The following is a 10,425-nucleotide window of genomic DNA, read 5'->3' on the forward strand; positions in this document are numbered from 1 at the left end:
GTTGAGGCTATAGTGTTGATTTACATTGTTTCTAAACAGAGTAAAATAAGCGTATTTGTGGTTCTGATGCGGTACAACAGAACTAAGCTCATGAAGTATGTGTTATATTCTTCAAGAATCAATGGCAAAAATAAATAATTTACAATTTACAATATGAATGTAGCAATTGCAGATTTCCACTTTAATAGTATTGCATGCTGTAGCAGGCTATATAAAGAGGAAGACCTCCATTGACGATTCAGTTCGTTGTAACATCTCGTCTGGACAGGTCACCGTCCTTAGTTAGTTAGTTAGTTAGTTAGTCGGTTTACGTTAGTTAGTTCATTATCATAAAAGTGAGAACTTCTCTAGATTGGAAACTTACGTTAATGAGTGTAAAGCCATGTTGGCTTTATGGAAACAATATACAATATATGGGAAAAAATATAGTTCAGGGAAATAATCCAAACCTAGTTCTGCCTAGTTAGGACATAATGTTATCTAGCTAGATAACGGTCAAACCCGGATTTCTAATATTTACGGTAATTAACTATAGTAACGTTATGGAAGATATTCACAGAAAACATTAATTGTCTTCGTTATTCATCATTAGTATCTTATATTATTATAAGAAATTATGTCGATACATATTCAGAGCCAAACATCAACCCAACGTAACCTTTTTTTACTTGTTGTCGCATCCAAACTTGTCACCATCGTTTTCAGTTGTAATTGGGAAGTTTCCGGAAGAAGTCCAGCAACAACGGAGGTTCCTCGATGAACCCACCTTCTAACAAGTTCTGTGAAGAACCTTTTGGGGCTGTTTTTCATTGACCAAGAACCCTACGGTTCTTAGGGGATCTGAGAACAACTCAAGTTGAACCCTTCATTTTCAGAGTTGTAGTTGGCTCTATTTACTCTCAGATTCAAAACATGATGATTAGCATCATCGATCAAGTCAGCTGCTGCTGCTCCAATACAGTATGAGGTGAGACGGTGAACTGACGTTGAACTGGGCAGTCAGCTGCTGCTGCTCCAATACAGTATGAGGTGAGACGGTGAACTGACGTTGAACTGGGCAGTCAGCTGCTGCTGCTCCAATACAGTATGAGGTGAGACGGTGAACTGATGTTGAACCGTATGAGGTGAGACGGTGAATACAGTATGAGGTGAGACGGTGAACTGATGTTGAACCGTATGAGGTGAGACGGTGAACTGATGTTGAATCGGGCAGTCAGCTGCTGCTGCTCCAATACAGTATGAGGTGAGACGTTGAACTGGGCAGTCAGCTGCTGCTGTTCCAATACAGTATGAGGTGAGACGTGAACTGATGTTGAATCATAATGATTAAGTTAATTAGTGAAACTGTTAAAAAATAGTATATGGCACATTAAATATATTACGCTGTTGTTATCATATAGAAACATCATGGAATATTGTACATCATATTAGCATCAACATACATTATAGTTTCATTAGATTTCACATAATAAAGATATTTAATATTTTCAAGGTCAGAAGTCAGATCCCATCACCGGCTATGTAAAAGAGACAGAAGAATGCACAATGGTCAATTCTATCCGGGATCCTTGTGACATCCCTACCCTAACCTTAACCCTGTTAAATGTCAACTAAAATGGGCTAGGGACATCCCAATGATGTATCTCTACCTGAAAATACATGATCTAAGTGATTGATAGTTGGTATTCAGCAGTCATAAAGCCTTATTTCCTTTAACTACTAAAATAGTGATTTTGTCAGACAGCAGCTCCACACTTTATTGACTGACTGAGCCATTCATCCTTCCATCCCTCCTCAGCCTTCCTCTCCTCTGAAGAACCAGTGAGGATGGAGCTTAGTCAGAGAGCTGTTGATGGACTGGTTAGGAAGAATACTTCTACAGCCAGAGGTGAGAGGTCACACATGAATTAGATGGTAAATATGTATGTCCCCATAGCAGTTCATTACATAAGCAAAAGGGAATATGTTCCATCTATGTTTATTTACATTATTGCAAATTGTCCACTGATATTGGTGTAATTTCTCACCCCTTTTGGCTGTATGAAAGTTCATTTCCCCTCAGGCACATTAATTTGTTCTTTGTTATTATGATCTCTTTACATTGCTTATTTATATTCAGTGGCCTGACTGCATCCAGACAATGTCAAAGGCCCATCCTGGTAGATCAGAACCTAATGCAGCTTGGAGTGATCAATGACAGAAGTCAAATTTAGGTGCCAGGTGTAACTGAGGCCATAGATGCTCCATATCATTACTTTGAGTGTTTTATATAATATGACTAAATGTGTTTATTTCTGTGTTGCAGGGGCAGTCAAGAAATGGAACGACAAGGCCACAGAACATGACATAAACAGAGCTGTGGTAGAGCCGGGGGTGGTGTTTACCACTCCTTCAGCAGGCTGGAAAAGTGGGATTGATCTGTTTGTTTCAATTGTCAGAAATTGAATTCTTTGACATGGGATTGATACTGATTTTCATACTAAGAGGGACCAATAGTCTGATGATTGGTCAGTCATTGGGTTCATTTGTTGAAATCAAATCATGCTTTATTTATACAGCGCATTTCAGACATGGATGCAACACAATGGCTTCACAGGAAAAAACAATGAAAATAAACAGAAATATTTAGTACACAACATAAGAGGATAAAAAACAGAAGACTAATGAGCATTTATGGAAATGCCATTGATTACATTATAAATTGGATGCAACATCCAACCCAAAATATAAGCTTGTTTTCTAGGTTGGGTTCTGAAAGACACTATGGGGGTGTCCACTGAAAGTTGACTTGTAACAATAACTGGGACCTAAAAGACACCCACCATGAGACCCACTAAATCTGCCCAAGAAGAGGAAAACAAAAGAAAAACCCACACCAAACTTAGACAGGAAGCAAACCAAAAAGGTGGTTAAAATAATTCATTACAATCATGGAGCAACTAAAGGTGTTGACTCTCCACATCTATCAGGACAACTGGAGCATTGGGCCAGACACTGTTAAATAGAACCTGGACCAGCTCAGGTGAAACACGTTCCCACTAACGAGATGGACAAGCCAGCACAGGTGTAACACATACTGACTAACGAGGTGACACCAGTCAGTGAGTTCGACGTGCTAAAGTCCAACCTCAAAACATAAATGGAAAAACCAAAGCCTGTAACAGCTTAAGACAACAAATATATCCTATATTTTTGTTGGACAAGTTTTCTTACCACGAACAGAAAACAACTTGCTGTCAACAATTAAAAACAAGAAAAAACACATTTCTAAATAATAATATACAATCATATTATTCTTTTTTTCTTTTTATAGAATCCTAAAACTCACTAGCTTCTAGAACTCTCGTCCCCTTGGAACGAACAAAACTCAAATCATGCGCCGAATACAACAGGTAGACAGACCTAACAGTGAAATGCTGAATACAACAGGTGTAGACCTAACAGTGAAATGTTGACTTACGAGCCCCTAACCAACAGTGCAGTTTCAAAAAAATACATAAAATAAAATAAAAAACTAATCTCCAACACGGAAAAACGTGTCAAAATAAATTGTGACCCATGATAACACACGGGCTAAATGCAAAACACAAATCTTTTTGACTGCCACGACAATGGAGACAATCAGCGACCAAGTTGTCCTTACCAAAGACATGTCTGATATCAAGAGGAAACTCCTGCGATATCAGTAGTAACTTTCCACCTCACTGCGGAGCTTCTCTCTCTTTTCAGGGTTCACTCGATAGGCCTGTTGTTGGATCGGGGCCCAGTCCCCAGTGTCGTGCTCTAGTACATTTGGGTTGGCACATCTGAGAATGAACCCTGATATTCTAAAAGCAGGGCAACAATGTCAATATAATTGTACCCAAAAATTGTCAGTTGGTTGCATAAATAATTATTACTAAATGTTACATAATTGTAAATATGAAATATCAAAACCAAATGTACACACCCCTTTGTTAATATGTATTGGCAATAATTAACTGAATGGTGAGGCATGGAATAATAAAACATGTATCTTTTGTCAGGCTGAATGTTTGAAATATGAGGTGATTTGAGTCATGCTTCTTCAGTAATGGAATAAAGACAATTAGCATTTGAATGATGTAAAGAAATACTGGAGTGATGTTGGATTGTTAATAAAATTGATTATAGACTCAATTCATTATACTGCGACAAGGTGTATAGGTTGTAAGTACCTTGAAATTAAGTTGTTTTCAAGTAATTGAAAAAACAACCCGAAAATACATCTTTTCAACTTTCACTTTCAGCTACAACCGAACATATATTGGACGTCGGGCATAGTCTTATTTTCAACATCTTTGGAATTACATTTTGCTAAATGGGAATAGTGCAATGTCAAAACACAGTTTTAACGTGTCCAAATCAATAACCAAAATGCAGAAAAAGTTTGCGATATATTGAAAACCTAAACATGTTGAAGTGTTGCGTTTTAATTCAAGTGGGTCACGAACGTTTTTTTTTGTCACTTTTTGTTAAATCACACAAATAGTACTCTTTCAATTCAGAGCCTGGATTTTTCCGCTGAGGCTAATATCAACTGAACAGGGGACAAACGTTTAGGGTTCAACATTCTGACATTCATTCAAATACTGCTACTACAATGTTAAAACATTCTACATTGTGACATTATTTCATTGATATCATGAAACAACTCCTTCATGTATGTATTTGCTGATGTTTAATCAGAGATCTTTTATCAGAGTATCTCTTCCCACATTGATTACAGCTACATGGTTTCTCTCCTGTGTGTGTTCTCTGGTGAGATACCAGGCTGCTGAGCTGAGTAAAACTTCTCCCACATTGATCACAGCAATAATATTTCTCTCCTGTGTGTATTATCTGGCGTACAGTCAGAAGGGCAGATGAAGCAAAACTCTTCCCACATTGATTAGTTATATGATTTCTCTCCTGTGTGTGTTCTCTGGTGTATAGTTACATAGCTAGATGTAGTAAAACTCTTCCCACATTGATTAGTTATATGATTTCTCTCCTGTGTGTGTTCTCTGGTGTGTTGCCAGATGTACCAAAACCCTTTCCACATTGATCACAGCTACATGGTTTCTCTCCTGTGTGTGTTCTCTGTTGTATAGTTAGATAGCTAGATGTAGTAAACTCTTCCCACATTGATCACAGCTATAACGTTTCTCTCCTGTGTGTGTTCTCTATTTTGTCAGACAGCCAGATGAACCGAAACCCTTTCCACATTGATCACAACTATATGGTTTCTCTCCTTTGTGTATTCTCTGATGTATAGCGAGAAAGTTTGACTCAGTAAAACTCTTCCCACATTGATCAAAGCCATAAGGTTTCTCTCCAGTGGGAATTCTTTGATGTATTTTAAGGTCTGATGAAGAGTTGATTTTTTTCCCCACAGTCAGAGCAGCAGTGAGTTCTCTTCCCTGTGGATATCTGCTGGTGTTTCTTGAGTTGATCTGATCTGGAAAGACTCTTCTCTGTCTTGTCAGCATCATGATGTTGTTGAGGCTCCTCAGAGGATCCACGCTAGTTCCGTCTCTCTCCTGTGTGAATGACAAAGTCAGACAGATGGTTAAAGGCCCACAACAGCAGAAATCCACTGTTTATTTGAGGTAAAAGATGATACCCAGAGCATACCCATGAGTTGTACAACAATTGACGTCTGTTAAATTATTTGACAATTAAGACAGTCAAGTTAGCAACAAGTCATATTTCGTCTTGTTTTCACATTACTGGTAACTATAAATAAGTTATTCAAGTTTTTGAAATCCTAAGCAGTGTGCCAGACGACTATTGGTCTCCAATGTAGGCCCTTGTCTGTGTTTGCTAAAATTGCAGCACGAGGGCAATGCACAAACAATTTTAATGCAGAAACACCTCCCTGCTAATGAGGAAACCGATAGTTATGGATGTTGTATATCTGCCTGGAGCAAAAATGGTGAGCAAAGATTTTAGTTTTTCACAAAGTATTCTGAATCTTACAGCACAAGATCAGGAGTGCTACTCAAGGAAACTCACATTAAGCTCTGTGTCTATTCACTTATTCACCACCGTGGGGGAAAACTCAGGGGAGTTCTCATAGACTGACAGCGAAAATAGCCTCCATTTACAGGTTGAAAATTCGTACATTTCACACTACGTTTGGATTATAATTGTAAGGCTCGCTTGAATGTCCTGGCTAATATGTTAGTGTTTTTGTCGCAAATCAACTGCTATATACTTAAAAAACACTTAACCAGTAAAATGCTCTTTGGCTAGCTTTAACATCAGCCATAACGTCACCTAACAATAACATAGACCTAGGATTATAAATCATTTAATATTTCAGGTGAAACATGGAAACTAAAATGTCTGTCATGACATTTCATAACCTGATCATTTTGTGAATAATCGCAGTAGGCTACTCCGTAAGGGGTTGTCATTCTAAATGTCCTGAATAGAGGAAAATAGCTCTGTGTGTTGTACAATAGCCTACCCATCAAGGAACCGTTCTCTACACATTATGAGCAAAGTATCTCCATTTCCAAACAGACTAACGAGACCCTACTGTAAATAAAGCAGTTAATAACATTATAAACATCAATGTGTTAAGCATGTTGGATCCAACGTGGCGCACAGCATAACTGTCTTTACCAGAGTAATGAATGAAGAAGCACTTTGGTTGTTGTTGCATGTCGTGATGTTTGTCATGTGACTGGCATTCAGAAAATGATTTCCTGGATCAGCTGATGATAGTTAAACATGTGACTGTAACAAAACAGCTACACTATTAAGAATTATGTGTAATTATTGAAAAATCGCGTTAATGACAGTATCCATTTCAAATCAAATTTATTTATATAGCCCTTCATACATCAGCTGATATCTCAAAGTGCTGTACAGAAACCCAGCCTAAAACCCCAAACAGCAAGCAATGCAGGTGTAGAAGCACGGTGGCTAGGAAAAACTCCCTAGAAAGGCCAAAACCTAGGAAGAAACCTAGAGAGGAACCAGGCTATGTGGGGTGGCCAGTCCTCTTCTGGCTGTGCCGGGTGGAGATTATAACAGAACATGGCCAAGATGTTCAAATGTTCATAAATGACCAGCATGGTCAAATAATATTAAGGCAGAACAGTTGAAACTGGAGCAGCAGCACAGCCAGGTGGACTGGGGACAGCAAGGAGTCATCATGTCAGGTAGTCCTGGGGCATGGTCCTAGGGCTCAGGTCCTCCGAGAGAGAGAAAGAGAGAAGGAGAGAATTAGAGAACGCACACCTAGATTCACACAGGACACCGAATAGGACAGGAGAAGTACTCCAGATATAACAAACTGACCCTAGCCCCCGACACATAAACTACTACTGCAGCATAAATACTGGAGGCTGAGACAGGAGGGGTCAAGAGACACTGTGGCCCATTCCGAGGACACCCCCGGACAGGGCCAAACAGGAAGGATACATTTGGGTGTTGTCAATAAAGTTAAGGTGACTCTCGGTTACAACCATTGGATTTAGCAAACTCTGAAATTATTTAGGATTTCTGTGTCCATGAAAACTGTTTTCCCAGCGCAACATAAGGAGACACTAAATGTTACGTAGTTAGAGAGCATTTCAGAGATCTGAATACAAAAAAACTGTCTGACAGCAAGATCTAGTATTTAAGTTGAGGTTCATCATATGACAAGCGTAACGTTATGACTATAACTACTGTTCCCTGAAGGAGGGAAATTAGGTACAACATACTATTAAATCCATGCCTCCCTGGAAGCCCTGCCTTCCACAGGTGATGAGCGTGAGGCTCGGGTTTATTCCTTAAATGTAATACCGCTCTTCACCGACCCAGGAAGTGGCGGGGCCAAACAGGTGTTGTAACTCGTTCATAACTGGCACGTAGATCGGTAGAAATGATCAGATAAATTGGCTCTCTAAATGGAAATAGTTTGCAGATTTTACCGGAAACTTCATGAGCATAACGTCAGAATTTAGGAAGGCCAGCAGCAGGTCGGTTGGTTATTTTCTTCTGGTTAAATTGATCTCTGGCTTCCTCAAGTCATTTGTGTTAATTATTTAATCAAACGCTTGATGCTTCAGTTCAGTTCAAGTTCGGCACAAACAGTTGATTTGATGCAACACATACAGTTGATTTGATTCAACACATACAGATGATTTAATTAAACACATACAGAGGATTTGATTAAACACATACAGTTGATTTGATTCAACACAGGGGGTGTGTCTATATGGAAAAATACATGTCATAACATTTCAACCAATCAATTGGTAGAAAGAGAACAGTATGTTTTTGTTATCTGGGACACCCTAGAACAAACAATGCATTCAGACCCCTTCCTTTTGACACATTTTGTTACGTTACATTCTATTCTGAAATGGATGATTAATTACATATACATACATTTATTAATGATCAATCTACAGACAATACCTCATAATGACATCACAATACCCCATAAAAGTGAGAAAAAAAGTTTTGAAATGCTTGCATACCAGTGGTTGTATCTCTCTAGGTCATGCCAGTAGGTTACAGTAGGTTGTATCTCTCTAGGGCATGCCAGTAGGTTACAGTAGGTTGTATCTCTCTAGGTCATGCCAGTAGGTTACAGTAGGTTGTAACTCTCTAGGCCATGCCAGTAGGTTACAGTAGGTTGTATCCAAGTGGAAACAATGATCAACCCAATGTGGAAAATGTTGAATTTGGTCAACAACAAAATTAATGGCATATTTGCTACGTGAGGTTTACTTGATCCAACAGAAGTTTCGTAATGCTTAAGTTGTTATGTGGACACGTGACATACAACATGCCGTGCCCCCCAGTCTACGGTCAGCAGATAGACCCTTCTCAAATATATATGTTAAGTCACTTTTTGGAAACGGAACAGAGAAAACAAGGGGTAGCTTGCTCTCTACGTCGTCTGATTCTAGACATATCAGTCATCATCCTAGGGCCCTCCGTTGAAGAGGTATTGACGAGCCAACTCCGAATATCCAAAGTTAAAAAGACATTTAATGCTGAACTTACTGGTGTTAATCAGATCCCCTATCTCCACCTCTACCTCTTCCAATGTGACAGTAATATCCCCTTCTCCCCTTCCTTCTTCACTCCAAAAACTGCATCCTCCTCTTCTTTTACTGTAACATCCTCCTCCTCTTTCACTCTGAAAAGGGTCTGAATACTTAAGTTAATCAATGTAAAAAAACTTTTGGGTTTGTCATTATGGGGTATTGTGGTGTCATTATGGGGTATTGTGTGTAGATTGATGAGGGGTAAAAAAAATCTTCCATTTTAGGATAAGGCTGTAATGTAACAAAATGTGGAAAAAGTGAAGGGGTCTGAATACATTATGAATGCACTATCATATAGCTAATACTAATATATAATACCCCACACCCTATAGCTAATACCACACACCCTATAGCTAATACTAATACCTAATAGCCTACACCCTATAGCTAATACTAACACCTAATAGCATACACCCTATAGCTAATACTAATACCTAATACCCTACACCCTATAACTAATATTAATACCTAATAGCCTACACCCTACAGCTAATGCTAATACCCTACACCCGATAGCTAATACTAATGCCTAATACCCTACACCCTATAGCTAATACTAATACCCTACACCTTATAGCTAATACTAATACCCAACACCTTATAGCTAATACTAACACTAATACCCTACACCCTATAGCTAATACCCTACACCCAATAGCTAATACCCTACACCCTACACCCTATAGCTAATACTAATACTAATACCCTACACCATATAGCTAATACTAATACCCTACACCCTATAGCTAATACTAATACTAATACCCTACATCCTATAGCTCATACTAATACTAATACCCTACACCCTATAGCTAATACCAATACTAATACCCTACACCCTATAGCTAATACCAATACTAATACCCTACACCTATAGCTAATACTAATACTAATACCCTACACCCTATAGCTAATACTAATACCCTACACCCTATAGCTAATACCCTACACCCCATAGCTAATACTAATACTAATACTAATACCCTACACCCTATAGCTAATACTAATACCCTACACCCTATAGCTAATACCCTACACCCTATAGCTAATACTAATACTAATACCCTACACCCTATAGCTAATACTAATACTAATACCCTACACCCTATAGCTAATACTAATACCCTACACCCTATAGCTAATACTAATACCCTACACCCTATAGCTAATACTAATACCCTACACCCTATAGCTAATACCCTACACCCTATAGCTAATACCAATACTAATACAATACACCTTATAGCTAATACTAATACTAATACCCTACACCCTATAGCTAATACTAATACCCTACACCCTATAGCTAATACCCTACACCCCATAGCTAATACTAATACTAATACTAATACCCTACACCCTATAGCTA

General features: G+C 38.6%; 1 long non-coding RNA gene across 1 annotated transcript; it reads left to right on the plus strand.

The window, feature by feature from the left end:
• Positions 1 to 640: 640 nt before the first annotated feature.
• Positions 641 to 2,869, plus strand: LOC139386218 (uncharacterized). Its single transcript, XR_011629017.1, has 3 exons — positions 641 to 1,091; positions 1,149 to 1,888; positions 2,306 to 2,869. It is a non-coding gene; the product is annotated as an uncharacterized lncRNA (long non-coding RNA).
• The last annotated feature ends 7,556 nt before the right edge of the window (positions 2,870 to 10,425 follow it).

The sequence above is a fragment of the Oncorhynchus clarkii genome, chromosome 27, assembly GCF_045791955.1.
Source record: "Oncorhynchus clarkii lewisi isolate Uvic-CL-2024 chromosome 27, UVic_Ocla_1.0, whole genome shotgun sequence".
In the NCBI taxonomy this organism is placed as follows: domain Eukaryota; kingdom Metazoa; phylum Chordata; class Actinopteri; order Salmoniformes; family Salmonidae; genus Oncorhynchus; species Oncorhynchus clarkii.